The sequence below is a fragment of the Aotus nancymaae genome, unplaced genomic scaffold (assembly GCF_030222135.1).
Source record: "Aotus nancymaae isolate 86718 unplaced genomic scaffold, 86718_ANA_hifiasm-v0.15.2.pri h1tg000099l, whole genome shotgun sequence".
Classification (NCBI taxonomy): Eukaryota; Metazoa; Chordata; class Mammalia; order Primates; family Aotidae; genus Aotus; species Aotus nancymaae.
The window spans coordinates 3,712,973-3,733,072 of NW_026988514.1; the positions used below are offsets into that span (position 1 = coordinate 3,712,973).

General features: G+C 39.3%; 1 long non-coding RNA gene across 10 annotated transcripts in view; it reads right to left on the minus strand.

Moving 5' to 3' along the window:
* Positions 1-18,693: 18,693 nt before the first annotated feature.
* The window catches only part of LOC105734325 (uncharacterized), a 94,735-nt gene continuing 93,328 nt past the window's right edge, over positions 18,694-20,100 (minus strand). For 9 of the 10 annotated variants that reach the window (XR_010340084.1, XR_010340083.1, XR_010340086.1 and 6 more), the window contains one exon: positions 18,694-19,923. This is a non-coding gene — a long non-coding RNA (uncharacterized LOC105734325). The remainder of the gene's footprint in view (positions 19,924-20,100) is intronic. The other variant, XR_010340091.1, reaches the window with a different exon arrangement.

Here is a 20,100-nt window from a genome sequence, read left to right on the forward strand (position 1 = left end):
ATGCAGTTGGAGTAGTTTTTTTTTTTTTTTTTTTTTTTTTTTTTTTTTTTTACCCTTTAAGTTCTGGGGTACACATGCAGAACATGCAGGTTTGTACATGGGTATGCACATGCCGTAGTGGTTTGCTGCACCCATCAACCCATCATCCACATTAGGTATTTCTCCTAATGCTACCCTCCCCTAGTCCCTTACCACCCAACAGGTCCCAGTGTGTCCTGTGACCATGTATTCTCATTGTTCGACTCCCACTTATGAGTGAGAACACACGGTGTTTTGTTTCTTGTTCTTGTGTTAGTTTGCTGAGAATGATGGTTTCCAGCTTCATCCATGTCCCTGAAAAGGACATGAACTCATCCTTTTTTATGCTGCATAGTATTCCATGGCATATGGTGTATAAGTGCCACATTTTCTTTATCCAATCTGTCACTGATGGGCATTTGTGTTACTTCCAAGTCTTCACTATTGAGAAGAGTACCACAATAAACATTCATGTGCATGTGTCTTTAGAGTAGAATGATTTATAATCAATTGGATATATACCCAGCAATTGGATTCCTGGGTCCAATGATATTTCCAGTTCTAGATCCCTGAGGAACCATCACACTGTCTTCCACAAAGGTTGAACTAATTTACATTCCCACCAACTGTGTAAAAGCATTCCTATTTCTCCACATCCTCTCCAGCATCTGTTGTTTCATGACTTTTTAATGATCACCATGCTAACTGGCATGAGATGGTATCTCATTATGGTTTTGATTTGCATGTCTCTAATGACCAGTGATGATGAGCTTCTTTTCATATGTTAGTTGGCTGCATAAATGTTTTCTTTTGAGAAGTGTCCATTCATATCCTTCACCCACTTTTTGATGGGCTTGTCTTTTTCTTGTAAATTTGTTTAAGTTCTTTGTAGATTCTGCATATTAGCCCTTTGTCAGATGGATACATTGCAAAAACGTTCTCCCATTCTGTAGGTTGCCTGTTCACTCTGATGATGTTTCTTTTGCTGTGCAGAAGCTTTTTAGTTTAATTAGATCCCATTTGTCAATTTTGGCTTTTGTTGCCATTGCTTTTAGTGTTTTAGTCATGAAGTCTTTGCCCATGCCTATGTCCTGGCTAAAAGCTATATAATATTGATGAGATTATAAATCTGAAGTTTTAACACTACAAAAAGAAACCCAGGTCATCTTGCTAAGTCTTGTTTCTATTTTGTTCCTGACAGTCAGTAGAAAGGCAGTTGTATTTGGTTATGTTAGTCCTATTTTTGGTAATTTTATTATCTGCAAAAATGTTTTGTGTGTTTTCTATTTATAGAAAGATAATGATGTAACATTTTTGTTAAATATGGATATTATTAATGATAAAATGAAATGTGTTTTTGTTTCTTTGTTCACAATTAATGTACATCAATTTTAAAATACATTAAAGCAATAGCAAAGAAAATAAAGAAATGCCATCGAAGTCTCTTTTCATGTTTACATGTAGAGATACACTGCTTCCTAAGGATTTATAAGGAAAGATGTGGATTTTAATTCTAAAATCAGTTTTCAGATGTACCTAAAATTTAAGCAGCAAAAATTTTATTAATCATTAATCTCAAGCAAATTCCAATCACAGAAGCAGAACGAATTAAAGCATGTTTTAATTGAATATGCTTCCTAGGTTTCTCCTGGCAAACCTGTTATTGTTTCATGATCCACTTGAAGAAATGAAGATACATGGGAAAATAGTCATTGCCCAAGATAGCCTTCCATTTTATAAATGCTCAATTTATGCTGAAACAATCTGAATAGAAACAGTGCTTTTTTATGTGTCTGGTTGGAGGACAGAAACTCCCAAAACTTTCCTATACACCTGTTGGACCCACAACTTGCTGTTGAGCTCCAAATCCACATCAGGAAGCTCAGGCACAAACCGAGAGTTGGCTTCTCCCTAGTAATCTAAACAGATGCTTAGTGAGCCTCAGATGCATTTTCACACCACCTTCTGCTGATTGCTGCTTTGGCAAAATAAAGGTTAGCCACCAGTCTACCAAACGCCTGGTATGTCAGCATTCTCCATCATACTCTGAGACATGAGTCTGTGGGAGACATGACTCTGTAATTAGGAGCTTAAAGTGTTTCAGGGAGATCACATAAATCTAGTGAGAAGTGAATTAGTAATATATGAGAGCATGTCATTTCATGTCAAAGCAGGTGCTATGAACTTTGTTACATTAGTATGTAAGTTAAGGCAGCTGGGAGAGGCAGACTAGAAAATACAGCTGTTAAGCTAAGTCCTGAGAGAAGAGCAACTGCCCCTTCCACCTTCCATGTGCAGGGCTCTCCTCAGCACATCTTCCCCATGCTTTCCCATTGCTCATTTTCCTCCAGTGGAAAGGAGGGAAAGGGCAAAGTCCACATGCTGAAGCAGAGGGACTGGTGGACTTAGAAAGGTGGATAAATAGGTGGGCCCAGGATAATATTGGTGAGAATGCTGCTTTTTGTTCCTTTAGTTACAGAGCTCTTGAGCTCGTGGCTATAAGCATAGACTTGGGAGCAAGCCTTATTGATTGGGAATTTAAGTCCCAACTTCACCTATTATGAGTTCTGGGATCCTGGACACTCCACCTCTTACTATTCAGTTTTCTCATCTGGGAAAAGTAGATAACAGGACTTAAATCTTAGGATTCAGAAGCGTTAAAGGATTAACTCACGTTAAGGTAAGTGAAACGAGGGAGAGGCAACTGTTCAGACAAGGAATAAAAGGAAATTGACAGGACTAGAATTTCAATTTGAATCATTCAGGGTGTCTGCTACAACTTTAGATTCCTACGCCTTGGCCCCAGGAATGGAGATTCATTAGTTCTTGGACCCAAGATGCTGTTTTATAAAAAGAAACTTGCAAAAAGTCACAAAAATAATGCAGGGTTACTGTATGCCCTTACCAGTTTCCCACTAATGTGAACATCTTGTATCGACACGGTACATTTGTAAAAACTAAAAAGTCAGTGTTGGCACGTTACTCCTAACTCCAGACTTCATCAGATTTTCCACTCACGCTCTTCATCTGTCCCAGGATCAAATCCAGGATACCACACAGCATTTAGAGAAGCTGCATTTTTCACAAGCTCTTCTAGCTGCTGAGAGGGAGGTGGATGGGGATCTCATCTTCAAAAACACTGGGACATTTAGAGGCCCGAACCAAAATTGCTGCATTCCCAAGTTGGGGAGGTGAAATGCAATTTTGAAGAGCAGAATTGGTGGAGGAGATGAATATAGCAGACTGATTTTAGAATTAAAGATGGAATCCTCTCCATTACATGAGAAGGAGTTACCTTCAGAACAAGGCATTAATGCCGGGGAAAAGAGGTTTTGGAAGGAAGGGGTACAACCTCATCCTCAGGTTAGATTGAGAATACATAAGTAAGGCTATGAGTAGGTCAGAATCAGCAAGTTCAGCAAATTGGGAACAGGTGTTTCAGAGAACACACACAGAGGACTCACATAAAGGGAATTACAAGGGGTCAGTTAGCCTGCAAGATACATGCAACCTGCATGTTCTGGAACCTGGTGCTAATGCTTTGACAGTGGGTCACAATGAAAAACATCAAGCACTGCCACAATGGAAAGTAGCAGAAAGGATAAGGGTGAGGCTGGGAAGATTTTGTTTAAGGAGAGTTCTAAGGGTCTTGGGTGAAGCAGGGGCTGGAAGGGGAGGTGGATAAAGCACTTGAAGCTCTGCCTGTGATCAGTTGTCACACTGAGGAGACACAGGAGTCCCCAGCCCGGGTGACAGGTAAAGGTTCATAAAGTTGAGAAGGTGAGGATAAAGCAATGTATATTTTTAAGAAGCCAGCAGCCTCTTTGTGGAAACCATGGAGGTTTTTTGAAGGAGATACCACCCATATTTTACTAAAGACCTTAGGTTCTAGGCCTATCACTGAGTTTTCCTAATCACAGTCCAATTGCTCAGCTTCCTTACAGCAGTTGTAAGAGTCACCTAACCTGTTCCTTCTTAAAGAATGTTAACCATTTTTCACTGGACTCAAGATTCTTATAATGTCTATACCACTTTTCTTTCCCACTTAGTTGTTCTTTACCCTAGAAATCCTAAACCACAAGCTGATATTCTTTAAATTTCACATTAAGTACATGTTCTGTCACTTGTCAAATGCATTTGAAAAAGTTCAACAGAAATTGCTGGAGAGGATGTGGAGAAATAGGAGTGCTGTTACACTGTTGGTGGGACTGTAAATTAGTTAAACCATTGTGGAAAGCAGTGTGACAATTCCTCAAGGATCTAGAAATAGAAATTCCATTTGACCTATCAATCCCATTACTGGGTATATACCCAAAGGATTATAAACCATTCTGTTATAAAGACACATGCACATGTATGTTCATTGTGGCAATGTTTATAATAGCAAAGACTTGGAACCAACCCCCATGCCCATCAATGATAGATTGGATAAAGAAAATGTGGCAAATATACACCATGGAATGCTACAGAGCCATAAAAAAGGGTGAATTGTGTCCTTTGCAGGGACATGGATGAAGCTGGAAACCATCATTCTCAGCAAACTGACACAAGAACAGAAAACTAAACACCACATATTCTCACTCATAAATGGGTATTGGACAATGAGAACACATGGACACAGGGAGGGGAACATCACACACTGGGGTCCGTTGGGGGGTCAGGAGCTAGGGGAAGGATAGCAGGGGGTAGGGAGATTGGGGAGGGATAACATTAGGAGAAATACCTAATGTAGGTGATGGGCGGTGATGGATTCAGCAAACTACCGTGGCATGTGTATACCTATGTAACAATCCTGCAAGTTCTGCACATGTACCCCAGAACTTAGAGTAAAATAAAAACAAATAAATAGAGAGAGAGGAGAGAAAGAAAGAAGGAAAGAAAGAGGAAGGAAAGATAGAAGAAAGAAAGAAAAGAAAAGAAAGGAAAGGAAATGAAAGAAAAAGAAAGGAAAGGAAAGGAAAGAAAGAAGGAAATTGCCTTAGCAACCTGTGTCCTAGGAGGCAGGCTTAACTGAAGGCCTCCTAGATCTTTTGCATTGCTCGCTGGCACAATGTTGGGCCCAACCCGGTAAATAAGTGTCTGGCCATTAAACTTAAGGTCATTTAATCCTTAACTTGATAGATTCTGGGTGTTTTCTACAAATCTGCATAGAAACTAGCACTTACCTGGGAGATTTCTCTGCCAGCTGTCAAAGGATTTTCCAAGTAGTTCCATACTCAAGGATGCTGTGTGATGGAAAAATGAAGCCACAGAAATCTTAAATGTGTTAGGAAAAGGGCTGGGTGATGAAAGATTCTGGCGAATCTGCACACCGCAGCAAAGTGTTTCCAGAAACACTGCATAACCTAAATACAGAATCAAGAATAATTTGGCTTTTGGTTAAGATTGGCTTTGGCATGTTTCTTTAAAACCAAGGAATAGTGTATTTAGAAATGTGGGAAAACTACATCAAAAAAATGAACCTTGAGTTGTAATAAAATCAGACAGTGTTGCTGGATTTCAGTAATCTATGGGCATCTAGGTTACATAAAGAGAAGATGTGAATAAAATACCAGGATAAAATTTCTCTAGAAACGTTGAGTTTTAACATTACAGAGTTCATTTCAGAATAAACTATATAGAACTGCCAATAGGCAACCGCTTTTATGCTAAAAAAAAATGGCCATTTCACTTGCTTCAAATCCATATTTCATATCTTTGTCTTTTCTTTGTAATGAAGATGTAAATGTTTTAGTTCACACTATACCAGAGTTAAAATTTCACTGGTGTCTGTATTACAAATGTTAAAATAATCCTAAAAATGAAAGTAAATTTGAGCTTTGGTAGTCAATCTTTTTCGTAGTCTTATGTTAGAGAACTAATCTTTCCCAGGTATCAAACTCTATGAAATCTGCCATGGTTACCACCTACTACCAACTTAGTTTCCATGCCCCATAACAGTTGTCAGAGAACCTACCCACTTTCAGTGACATTTATATTCTTATTCTAACTTGACCCCATTTTTCATTTATCAAAATGACTATGTTGCATTCTGGAATTTAAGCCAAAGGAAAGAACAATGTTACTGGTCCCTATTCTATTGATTTACTCTCTTTTTGTCACCTAGGCTGAAGTGCAGGCATGATCATGTCTCACTGCAACCTCTGCTTCTCAGGCTTGAGTGATTCTCATGCCTCAGTCTCCCAAGGAGCTAGGACCATAGGCAACTGCCACCATGCTCAGCTAATTTTTGTGTTTTTAGTAGAGAAGAGGTTTTGTCATGTTGGCCAGGCTGGTCTTGAACCGCTGGGTTTAAGTGATCTGCCCATTTCAGCCTCTCAACGTGCTGGGATTACAGGCATGAGCCACTGCACCCAGCCCTTTGAAGTCTTACTCTGACTCTTGAAGTCAAGGATTTATGTCCAATGTCCCTTTGCCATTCTGGTTTTTAAATATTTGACCACTCATATATGTCACAACTTCTAGTTAATGTCATATTAATAAGGTGCAAACCATCTTATAAATAAGGATTCATCATTGACTTTTTCTTCTAAATTACATCAGATCATTGATTCTAGTCTGCAGTTTATCAAGATAAGATGTTAAGTTGAAGATTTTACCTTAAATTCTAAGGAATTTTTTTAAAATGAAAAAATTAAACTGGAAAAAAATGTACCAATATTATCAGGATTTAGTGAGAATCACTGAAACCAAGTGGCTAGATTCTTAGTTCTAAAAAAAAACAGTGATTTATTTTTAACTAAAATGTAAGCTTAAGTCACCCTCTGTATAGAAACTTTAATTCTACTTTCTGTACTTACATTTTTTTTTTCTGCATAACTGTTTGAAAACCTCCAACACCCTTGTTCTAATTCCATGGTATTTCCTGAAAATCCTTTCTCTTTGGTATATTTAATTTTATGTTCTAATGTGTTTTTCCTCTCAGACACAATAATCAACTATTCAAAGATGCCATCTAATGCACTATGTTACTAAGTATTTTGGCCAGAGAGTGATTTTAAGTGTAATAAATTATCTTAAAATTGAAAAGAGCTTAAGCAAACAAAAAAAAATTATATCTTAAACACAGGCATGAATTAAACCAACTTGTGAATGGTTAAGTCAACTTACAAAAATGCTTTAAGACATATCAAGTGAGAGTAGGAAGGAAGAGCCCTTCAATCCCTGACAATGCTGCATCTGCTCCTACTGGCTTTAGGAGTTGTTAGAGTCCCACATTTTTTTTTACAGAGAAAGTCTCCCTCTGTCCAGGCTGGAATGAAGTGGCATGATCTTGAATCACTGCAACCTCCACCTTCCTGGTTCAAGCGATTTCCCTGCCTCAGCCTCCTGAGTAGCTAGGACTACAGGCACCTGCCAGAACACCCAGCTAATTTTTGTATTTTTAGTAGAGACAGGGTTTTGCCATGCTGGCCAGGATAGTCTTGATCTCTTGACCTTGTGATCCACCCATCTCAGCCTCCCAAAGGGCTGGGATTACAGGCTTGAGCCACAACACCCAGCTGAGTCCCCTGTTTTGATAGTAATACTGCATTGATTCCAAATACATGTGCAGCAATATTGGGAGAAAAAATATGAAAGAAACAGAAAAGTTATCTTTAAAATTTAAAAAAGTTTTTATTGTTTTAAAAGCCTTACATAATTCACAGCTATCAGCCCATACACTAAGGAAGTCTCTGTGCATAGGCAGAAGGAGTCTTCACTTTGGAGTGGCATCTGTAACTGTGTTTACATTAAAACAGACAGAAGAGTGTAAGAGTGTGTTGTTGCCCTAACAAGATCTTAGTTGTCCTTGAGTTAACTTGAATTGAGGTGTTTCGTATTAAGTTTTCTAGTTCTGTAGCAGGAGAGGTGGTATTTTCCTGTCTTTTTAGATGAGGGGTGCAGATGTTACATTACCCCTCATTTCTTCCTTCAGGAGAGGACGGCTTTAGCGCACTCAAGATTAGTTAAATCATCAGCACTCAAAGACCTGTTCTTGGCAGCACTACATACGTCTCTGTCTTTTCCCATCCTTGAAAAAGCCTAAGAATGTCAAACAGAAAAGAGGTACAATTTTAAAAAGGGTTCCAACTTTTTAACAGTCACCACTGATAATAAGCCACACGTGCAGACTTCTTTAGATAGTTCAATTACAGCTACTTAGGCTGAGGTTTACACTGCCAACTTCTGTCAACTCACTAAGGTAATCTCAGGGCTAGAATTAGATTGCTGGAGCAAAGGGGGGCTTGTTTTATTAAGTTACTTAAAAATTAGGTTCCCAAAGATGTCACAGTATTGTGACAGGCTTCTAACAGCAGTATCATCTGTTACCTGTGCACTTGTTCCTTAAATGTAATGAACACACACTTTTGCAAAAAGTTAGTTTATTAATCTATTCAAATTCTACCCAATTTGTAGTAATTATATACAAAAGCAAATTTTAATGAGACTGGCATGTGCTGGATTGTATTGGAATGTCAATAAAGTCTAATGACTAAAGCATCAAAAGGCACTACTTCACTTGCACATTAATTATGGTAAAAAAGTATTATTTTAAAATACTTCCAGGGTACTACAGAGCATGCCTATTTCAAATGTTCAACCTTGTCAGCTGTAATTTTACTGTGTAATTACCAAAAGTCACAAACCATAAATATTACTTTGTCCCATGAAAGTTATAAAAGTTATCATTTCCTGTAAAATCCCATGTACTTCCTGCATCTAGCCCTTGAGACACACACACCTCATACAGTCCAAGTGCAGGTCTCTTAGCTTAGGCACTAATGGTTTGTCTAACACACCCACGGGACTGACTGCACTGTAGTATACACAGTAGAAAATGACATAAATTTGCAAACTGAGTAATAAAATATAGTCAAGAGTGGTAAGTGCATTATATAATGACGTCTATTCCTAGACATCATTAGGAATAAAATGGCAAGAAATCATTTCTGTATGATTATTTGAAAGGGCAAAGGTTCAAAAGCAAACCATTGAGAATGAATTAAACTTGATTAAAACATATACATATTTTTCAGATGGAGTCTCACTCTGTTGCTCAGGCTGGAGTTCTGTAGTGTGATCTTGGCTTACTGCAACCTCCACCTCCCAGATTCAAGCGATTGTCCTGCCTCAGCCTCCCAAGTAGCTGGGACCACAGGTGTGCACCACCACACCCAGCTAATTTTTGTATTTTTAGTAGAGACAGGGTTACACCATATTGCCCAGACTGGTCTCAAACTTGTGACTTCATGATCCACACGCCTTGGCCTCCCAAAGTGCTGGGATTACAGGCATGAGCCACCATGCCCAGCCTAAAATATTATTAATTATGGTCACAGAAGAGATAATATCTATAATTTTCAAATAACATAGATCCTTGTAAAAACCATAAGAGACAGGAAATAGAATGTCAAAAGGTTAATAAGCTCTTCAGTGTATTAGTTAATTTTGAAATTTTCCATTTTTTTCTTTTTTTATCTTTTTTATTCCACTCCCGCTACTCAGGCTAAAGTGCAATAGCACAATCTCAGCTCACCGCAACCTCCACCTCTACGGTTCAAGCAATTCTCCTGCCTCAGCCTCCTGAGTAACTGGGCTTACAGGCATGCGTCACCACACCCAGCTAACTTTGTATTTTTAGTAGAGACAGTATTTCTTCATGTTGGTCAGCCTAGCCTCGAACTTCTGACCTCACGTGATCCACCCACCTCAGCCTCCCAAAGTGCTGGGATTACAGGCATGAACCACTGCACTGGGTTGAAGCTTTCCATTTTTCTAATAACAACTTAATATGACTTAGTCACAGATGTTGGCACTTCTGGCTGCAAATCCACTTAGTAACTTCATAATCTTACCTCCAGCTTCCATGTTCTTTCTCTGTCAAGGAGATAAACAGGCAAACAGAGGCCATGGTCATGTGCCAAAGTGCAAAGATCAAAGTAGTATTTGGTGTAAATGCTGCCAGGACCTTTGATATTATAATTAATTAGCTTCAAGAATTGCCTTTCCAACTCATTCCTGGGAAATGACAAATGCAACAAAACCAACACAAGACAATGTTAGTTCACTGGGCCATCTTCAAAAACATTATTCTCATGTAAGAAATGTGGTAAAGCCATCCCATGCTCTAGTTTATTAGAACACATGAAAGAACTCACACTGGACAGAACGCTTTCAATTGAAGAAATACAAGAAAGCATGCAACTTTCCCAGCTCTCTTTGAAAATAGATAAAACCTGTACTGGAAAAAAACATGGATATAAAAAATGTGTTAATACACTTGATTTTCCCACATCCTTTCAAAGACATATTCGAATTTAACATGGAGAAAAATGACATAATCTTAGGAAACACGGTAAAGCCTTCAGCTGCTTCATTTCTTTGAAAACATGAAAGGATTCAATGGAGAAAACCCTTGTTACATACAAACATGTGGTAAGGGCTTCAGTTGTTCCAGTTCCACATGAAGATAAGAACTCATTCCTGAAATAAAACCTATGAATGCATAGAATGTAGAAATGCCTTCATTTACATGGTATTTACTCCAAGACCCATGATAACACACCCTGTAGATAGACCTTAGAAATACAAGAAGCATAATGGATTGGAACCCCAGTAGATTATCAAATACAGAAAAGTTTTCAGTTTTAACAATTTCTTCAACATTTATGTGAAAACTTGCCCTAGAGGGAAATCCTCTCAGCATTCCTAAATTGGAAAGCCTGATGCAAATCGATTATGGTATAATCTTCAAAAATTTACATAAGTAAATATTATACTACTTACATTTCACAGTGATTCTTTATTTGAAAGGGTCTCTGTACTTACTTCCACTTCTTTTGCAAGAAAGCATTGAGGTTAAAATTTTGTAGATACTCCTTGAACAATACTAAATGAATTTAATAGCCAGTTTTTTTTTTTAAATCAATTCATAAAATTTTTCTCTCTTTATTTAAAAATAGTAACAGCTACTAGAATGGCTCCAAATGCTGTTTTGAAACAAATACAGGCTATGCAGGTGGGTTCCTATGCTAATATCTAAACAGGGCACAGCTGCTTGCAGTCCATGCTGCATCCAGCACCCCAAGTTTGGGATGGGGAGGAAGGCAACAGTCTCTTCTGCACTCATGCAGCTGACTCAGGGCTCATTCTTGAGGGTTCCATTGCACAAATCAGACTTCATGCTCACTCCCAAGGCACCGCAATAGTGATCTCATGACAGAAATGATGGATGCCATTTATTAGCTGCCACTACTACAGGGCAAGAATACTCTTTACATTTCAAATGGTAGAAAGATCAGAGAACTGATCTTGGCTAGACTAAACCCATTTTGGGAGATGCCTTCTGGTAGAGTGCCAGCCTTACACAGTGTTTCTCCCGAGTTGAGTTAGAAATGAAACCCCAGGGTGTTTGGCATCTGCTACCCTGGCCAGAACAGACTGTGGAGATGAGTTGAATGCACTGAGAGGGGAACAGGCTGGGAGCAGCCCTCTGCCACATGATTATTCAGCTGTCCTGACCAAAAGTTTTTTTTGAGACAGAGTCTTGCTCTGTCACCCAGGCTAAAGTGCCGTGGTATGACCCTAGCTCACAGCAGACTCAACCTCCCAGGCTCCAGTGACCCATTCACCTAAGCCTTTGAAGTAGCTGGGACTACAGTCTCATGCCCCACAGCTGGGCTATTTTTTAAACATTCTTTTTGTAGAGAGAGGGTCTCACTTTTTGTCCAGGCTGGTGAAACTCCTGTGATCAAGTGATACTCTTACCTAGGCCTCCCAAAGTGCTGTATTATAGACATGAGCCACTGTATCCAGCACTTTGTCAAATGTTTAAATAAATATAAAACTAGAGTAACTGTACCACTTTCACAGTAATCTCTGTAAAAGCTTAATTGTATAAAAACAACACCTTGACAACATATTTGTGTTTCTTGGTTTTAAATATTGGGCTGCCTTGCTAGTTTGGGGAAATTCTCCTGGATAAGATCCTGAAGAGAGTTTTCAAATTTGGTTCCATTCTCCCCATCACTATCAGGTACACCAATTAAATGTAGATTTGGTCTTTTCACATAGTCCCATATTCCTTGGAGGCTTTACTTGTTTCTTTTCCTTTCTCTCTAATCCTTTCTTGGAGGCTTTGTTTCTTTTCACTTTAATCTTGTTTTCTCACTTTATTTCATTGAGGTGATCTTCAATCTCTGATATCCATTCTTATGCTTGATCGTTTTGGCTATTGATGCTTGTGTGTGCTTCATGAAGTTCTCATGCTGTGTTTTACAACTCCATCAGGTCATTTATGTACTTCTCTAAACTGGTTATTTTAGTTAGCAATTCATCCAGCCTTTTTTCAAGGTTTTTAGCATTTTTGTGTTGGGTTAGAACATGCTCCTTTATCTCAGAAGAGTTTGTTATTACCCACTTTCCAAAGCCTACTTCTGTCAGGTTCAAATTCATTATCCATCCGGTTTCATTCCCTTTCTGGTGAAAAGTTGTGATCTTTTGGGGAAGAAGCGATGTTTTAGTTTTTGGAATATTCAGCCTTTTTGCTCTGGTTTCTCCCCATCATCGTGGGAGTCTTTGATGTTGGTGACCTTTGGTTGGGTTCTCTGAGTGGACATCCTTTTTGTTGATGTTTATATTATTCCTTTCTGTTAGTTTTCTAACAGTCAGGCCTCACTGTTCCAGGTCTGCTGGAGGTCCACCCTAGATCCCATTTGCTTTGGTATCATGAGCAGAGGCTGTAGAACAGCAAAAATTGCTGCCTGTTCCTTCCTATGGAAGATTTGTCCCAGAGGCACACCCACCAGATGCCAGCCAGAGATTGTTATGAGGTGTCTGTCAGCCCCTACTGGGAGGTGTCTCCAAGTCAGGATACACAAGGTTCAGGGGCCCACTTAATGAGGCTGTCTGTCCCTTATCAGAGCTTGAACACTGTGCTGGGAGATCTACTGCTACCTTCAGCACTGTCAGGCAGAGATATTTAAGTCTGCTGAAGCTACATCCACAGTTGCCCCTTGCCCCAGGTGCTCTTCCCCTGGGAGATGGTATTATTTATAAGTTTCTGATTAGGGCTGCTGTCTTTTTCAGAGGTGCCCTGCCCAGAGATGAGGAATCTAGACAGGTAGTCTGGCTGCAGAAGCCTTGCTCAGATGCAGTGGGACCCACCAAGTTTGAACTTCCTGGAAGCTTTGGTTACACTGCAAGGGAAAAAAATGCCTACTCAAGCCTCAGCAATGATGGATGCCCCTACCTTCACCAAGCTCAATCATCCCAGATTGACCTCATACTGCTGTGCTGGTAGCTAGAATTTCAAGACAGTGGACCTTAGCTTGCTGTGCTCTGTGAAGGTGGGACCAGCTGAGCCAGACCACTTGCCTCCCGGTCTTCAGCCATCCTTCCAGTGGAGTGAAGGGTTCTGTCTCACAGGCATTCCAGGTGCACCTGGGGTGTGGGAAAAAAAAACTCCTGCCATTAGCTCCATGTCTGCCCAAATGGCTCCTTAGTTTTGTGCTTGAAACCCAGGGTCCTGGTAGCGTAGTCACTGGAGGGAATCTCCTAATATGCTGGTTAGGAAGACCATGGGAAAACCATAGTATCTGGACTGGAATGCACCATTCTTCCTGGTACAGTCTCTCATGGCTTCTCTGGCTTGGGGAGAAAAATCCTTGCACCCGTTGTGCTTCCTGGGGGAGGTGATTTCCCCACTTTGCTTTGGCTTGCCCTTTGCGGGCTGCACCCACTCTCCAACCAGTCCCAAAGAGATGAACTGGGTACCTCAGTTGGAAATGCAGAAATCACCCACTTTCTCCATTGATCTTACAGGGAACTGCAAACCGGATCTGTTCCTATTCAGCCATCCTGAAACGTGAGAATTTCACATCGTTTTTTTAAAAGAAAAAAGGAAAAATGTAAAAGGAAAATAAATCTTGAGGACCCAGAATTACTGAGCTAAAAATTCAAGCTGGAAACTGGTTAGGGAAAACCTGCCTTCCATTCTATTCAGAGAGAGTCATCCCTGTGCTGAAATAAATTCATATCTGATTGCTTCATTTGGAAAGACCAATCAGAAAAATGAATGCAATAATTTCTCTCTTGTCTACCTATAACCTGGAAGCCTCCTCTCCACTTCAAGTTTTCCCACCTTGAACTCGAGTTATCCCATCACTTCAGACTAAACCAATGTAAATCTTACACACATATTTAATTATGTCTTATGTCTCCCTAAAATGTATAAAACCAAGCTGTGCCCTTGCCACCTTAGTCACAAGTCATTTGGACCTCCTGGGGCTGTGTCACAGGTGTGCATACTTAACCTTGGCAAAGTAAACTTTCTAAATTAACTGAGACCTGTCTCAGATTGGGGGGCTCATAAACTATACTTCAAGGTTACAGTAACCAAAACATCATAGTTCTGACACAAAAAATCATTACACAAAACCAATGGAACAGGTTAGAGAAGGTTGTAGGCTGCACTCTTACAACCATCTGATCTTTGACAAAGTCTATAATTAGAAGCAATGGGGAATGGATTCCTATTCAATGAATGGTTCTAGGATAACTGGTTAGCTGTATTCAGAAAATTGAAATTGTACAAATTCCTTCTAACACATTAAAAAAATCAACTTAAGATGGATTCAAGACCTAAATGTAAAACTTAAAACTAAAAAACTGTAGACAAAAAGCCCAGAATATAGTATTCTGGACATAGGCCGCAGCAAAGGTTTTATGATCAAATGTCCCATGTTCTCACTTATTTCTGGAATCTAAAAATCAAAACAATTAAACTCATGGACATAGACGGTGGAAGGATGATAACCAGAGGCTGGGAAGGGTAGTGAGAGAGTGAGCAGCATGTGGGAATTATTAGTGGATACAGAAAAATAGAAATAATAAAACCCTGGTGACCATAGTCAGTAATAACTTAATAATATATTTGAAAATAACATAAAGAGTGTAATTGGAATGTGTGTAACTTAAAGAATGATTGAGGGGATGGATACCCCATTCCCTATGATGTGCTTTCTTCATATTGCATGCCTCTGTATCAAAACATGTCATGTACACCATAAATACAATGTACCCACAAAATTACAAATAAAATATAAAAAATAACCATCTTTCTGTGTAGTAAACAGAGTTCCAAATCCAAGGCTAGAGATCCCCACGAAACAACATACACTCTTTTGACATAAAGAGCTTTCTCTTTGCTCTAGACAGAGGTATTTGTGGAAGTTGACATTCTGGAACACTGACTTCCAACACAGCAAGAGGGATAGCCACACATATAAAATACAAGAACAGAGCAGGGCTCACCAGTGCATTCTGTTGAAGAAGTGAGCATGCCAAATTAAAATTAGTTTTTAAACTAATTGATTTTAGCTACTGAAAGGTCTATAGGACATTAGCAGAGTTTCTGTAGGACCTATGATTTAGAATGTGAACTTGAATGTGAACTTGAATGTGATTGTGATCATTATGCAGTAATTGCTGTAAAAACCCAGGTTGGTGTTGGCCACATAGGACTACAACATTCAGATGGGGAGAATTAGTGTTTCTTTGACAAGTTCCTTTAAAGGTGGCAGTAAACTTAGTGCCTTTCAGTGTCCTCCTTTTTGCCACAGACTCACAGCCAGCGAGAGACACCTGGCACCTCCACATCACTTCCTTAGCAGCCAAGATCAGCATATCACCCAGAAGGAATTCTGGCTGTGGGAGAATATGGCATACACAGAGAGATGTTTGGCATTTGGTAATACCTAGGTGAGAGCTTTCTAAGCTCTTATGAAGTATATGATGCTTAAGGTCCATTTCTAAATACTAGAAACATCATGCTGTGAAAGCACAGAATGTCTATAGTTAAGATGATAACGCCATGCAGAAAGACGTGGCAATGTAATCACCCATGACTTTTTCAATGGCCTTGCACATGGCTGTTACTGTACTGCAGAAGTCCAGTGTCAGTAGTTTATGTTTCCCCATTGTGTCATCGGCCCAATACAAAGTGCTGTCAAAATTACACCTGGAGGTGCTTAAAGGAAAATAATCTGAGGAAATGTACATTTTCAGTCTCAAGTTCCAAAGATTGGTCATCAAAAAGTGTGTTTTTGTCTATCTCAGCTGTCACCTTTACTACACTGTAGTGGTCTGAGGTGTGAGGAGTGAACACTGCAGAGTTCTGGTTGCCCTTGTGAGGTCTGCTGTCACAAACTTTGTCAAAGGAAGTATGCCTGATTACAGAAATGAATATTGTTCCCTGACAATCAATATAGAATCCTGGGTCATACTTCTCTTTACATTTAATAATGGCTTCTGCTAAATTTGTGATGTTCTGTGGGATTGTATCACTTATATCTAACATCTGAAACCTGATGCAAGTCACTTTCATCAAAAAGGCTCTAGTCACGCCAGAGATGACAAATCCTGGATAGATGAATTCCACGTATCTTACTCTTCTGTAAGTGAGAGCTGTCACCGAATAATCATTTTGGTCTTCAAGGCCAAAAGAAGCAGAAAAATTCCTCATGGCACTTTGTTATTAAAATGTTCCTGGGATCTCCTTAGTTTTTGAATTCTCCACAAGAAGAAAACATGATAAAAGTACTTGGTTTCAATTTTCATTGTATCACCTACTCTCATCTAAGAATATTGACTTGGTTTTCATTTCTGAAACCCAATATACTTAAAGTCATAAGACAAATATTTAGCTATTTCAAATATGTTGCCTAGAACTATTTGTGTGGAGGCAGTTCACCAGGTTTTCAAAGCACCTGAATTGTGACATTTGTTTCCATGCTTTCTAGAAGCAAGTTATCATTATAGTATGTTTACATGAACACAATCTGTTCTGGTCTTCATAGTATAGAACCGTATTTGTAAAGGACCCACACACTTTACACTCCACAGTGGTTTTCTGTAGATGACCTTTACATATGTATCCACTCCCCTCTCCAGATTTTTGCCAATCCTTGGTGGAAAACAGCTTTTTCTTCTATCTTTCTGGCTCTGGGGGCCATGACAAATGCCATTTGCAAGAAGCGGTCTAACAGCATTGGATAGATATCACATCCATGCACTACTCTCCGGATATCCTCATTGAGTGCTTGTCGTTATGCCATCCTTTAGCTCAACACAGAATGAAAAAAATGGCTTCTGCTTGAAAATAAAATATTAAAATCCGGGCCGGGTGTGGTGGCTCATGCCTGTAATCCCATCACTTTGGGAGACCGAGGTGGGTGGATCAGGAGGTCAAGAGATCGAGACCATGCTGGTCAACATGGTGAAACCCCGTCTCTACTGAAAATACAAAAAATTAGCTGGGCATGGTGGCGCATCCCTGTAGTCCCAGCTACTCAGGAGGTTGAGGCAGGAGAATTGTCTGAACCCAGGAGGCAGAGGTTGCGGTGAGCCAAGATCGCGCCATTGCACTCCAGCCTGGGTAACAAGAGCGAAACTCTGTACTCAAAAAAAAAAAAAAAACAAAAAAATAAAAAATAAAAATAAAAATAAAAAATAAAATATTAAAATCCAACATGAAAGAAGCATCCAGAAAGTTCATCACTGTTTAAAATCAATTTACACTTACTAACAACTCTAAAAAGCATCTTCTTTCTATAACTTAAGAATTTAGGAGACAGCAACCATATTAAAATTCTTTCAAGGCACCCTGCAGTGCTTATGGAATCACACTTTCTATCTCAACAGAGTAATTTTAAATCATGTATGAAGCCTAACATGACTTGGCAAACTATAAATCTTCATTTGTATACTCTTCATTGTCATCTTGTAAAATGACATATTTCCTGATTTTGCTGGCAAAAACAGAGAACATTTACATTTTCAGCATGCTTAATTTACAGAAGTTTTCATTTTCTTTTTTCACTCAGTGGCAAAGTTTCATGACTCTAAAGCACTTAGACTCTCATCATATCATTTTTGTAGAGAAATAACACAAAGCAATAAGATTTTTTATATCAGCTAGCAGGGAGTTTGTAATTTATGTATCAGAACAACCATCTAATTTGTTCTAAGTTATCTGCTGCAATGCTTTCCTAAAAACATTAGATTTGCTTTTTTATGATGTGCTAGTACATGAACCCAGGTAAAGAAAGAAGTTTGAGACCTCATTGAACATGGGCTTATATTACTTCTCTGGGCATTGAGATCATAAAAACACCATTAAAAGTATAAGTTCAAGTGTATTGACTGAATTTTTAAAATAACAATGAGACAAAAAAGTTACAATTTAATTATTTTTGTTAAAACAAATGTTTTATAATTGTTAATATTTTCAAGAGACAGGGTCATGCTGTTGTTCAGGCCGCAGTGATAGGGTGCAGTGGCTGTTCACTGGCACCATCATTTCACAGTACATCCTTGAACTCCTGGGCTTAATTAATCTTTCTGCCTCAGCCTCTGGGGTAGCTGGGACTACAGTTGTGCATTACTGCACCTGGCTTTTGTGATTTTCCCCCAGTGAAAAATAGTCAAAACCTAGATAAGTTTCTTAATAAGTCAAGCATAGTTGAACTATTTTTTTCCTTACCAACTCTGTAATTGATACTCCTTGTCATTATTGGACTCACTTTGAGATCCCCAGAAATAGACTCTTGCTATGAGTGAAATCACATGAAGATGTTACCCGGGCGATCCTTGGTTGTCTTCATGGAAGAAAGAATTTACACGAAAGACCAATTTGTAAATAAAGAAAAGTTTTATTGGGAAAGTACAAATACACTCCAAGAGAGGAGGGGGCTGACACTGCTGGAAACATCCCCATGACATTCTGCATTGTTATCTTCTACTACCTCAGTTATTTCTTTGCCCAGTTCTCACCAAAGGTCGGGGGATCCTCCCTTACTGTGCTTAATGCACATGCATGGGAAACATTAATCAACACGAATCCTACCTAATGGTGACACTGCATATTACCACCACCCCGGGAAGGTATAGCAGTCAATTTTGTACTCATTGTGCCTGCTCAGCTCTCAGGAATTGTCCTTTGCATTTTTTCCTTATCATGATCTAGTAACAACATTCTGACAGTTCGAAGGTGGAGTACTGAGCATCCAAAAAGGTGTTCTGGGGGGTACTTTCCAACATGGATACCTCCCCCTTGTGCCTGCTCATATCTGACTGTCTACTCTTACATTTCTCCCTCAAGTGGTTGGGACCCAGAAATATTTTGGGAGATGGAGCAGATGTCATTCTCTGTAGCTACTTCCTGCTGAAAAGGGGCATCGAGGGTCTTTAGGGTCCTTCCTCCTTGTGTGCTGTCATGGTGAGGAGGTTTTGACGATTGTTGTCTCTTAGATTTCACCCGTGCTGTCCAGAGGAGACATATAGAGACTTGGTTGTCCTGGAGGGAAAGAAAGAGGTTGATATCCCCATCACAAGACCATTTGAAGTCTGCTGGTTTCTAGGTGGGAGGAAATAAACTGAGAAGATTCAGAGAGCAAGGCTCAAAAAGGAGAAGGAAGATAGAGGCCAGGGGTACCAGCAAAGGGAAGAGCTATGAGAATGAGGACCAGGTGACACCCCAGCAGAGCCAACTCTTAATATCCCTTTACCAAAGATGAGAGGCCTGGTCTATAAGATCTCTAAAGTGCTCCTGGATCTGCTCTGATCTGCTAACAGAAAAATACAAGAATTATGTTATAAATCTGAAAACTAAAGAAAAGATACTATAACTAACCTTTGACAAGTAGTTCTTCATTCTGATATTTGAAGACAATGAGCTTGACGGAGGAATCCTTAAGTCTTCTCTTGGATTATGTATTCTGTTGAGACCTAAACTGTCATTAAACTTTCCATTGAAAGGTGATTCTAGGACTGGCATCATAGTATATGTGGCCAATAAACATCTGGTCTGTTCCTTCACTAGAAGTTTGGTAGTAAAATCTGCTAGAATTTCCTTCTGTAAGACTGAAAAAGATAAATGCTGTTTATTTTTTTCCCAAATGATGTCTAAATAAGTGTGTGCTGTTTAAAAAGTCACCATGAATGAATGAAATAATAATGTATCTCTTTTGCAAGTCCATCTGCCCTGAGCGCCAGCTGGCTTGGAGCGCCAATCACTCTGAGCTCCATTTTGCTCTAAGT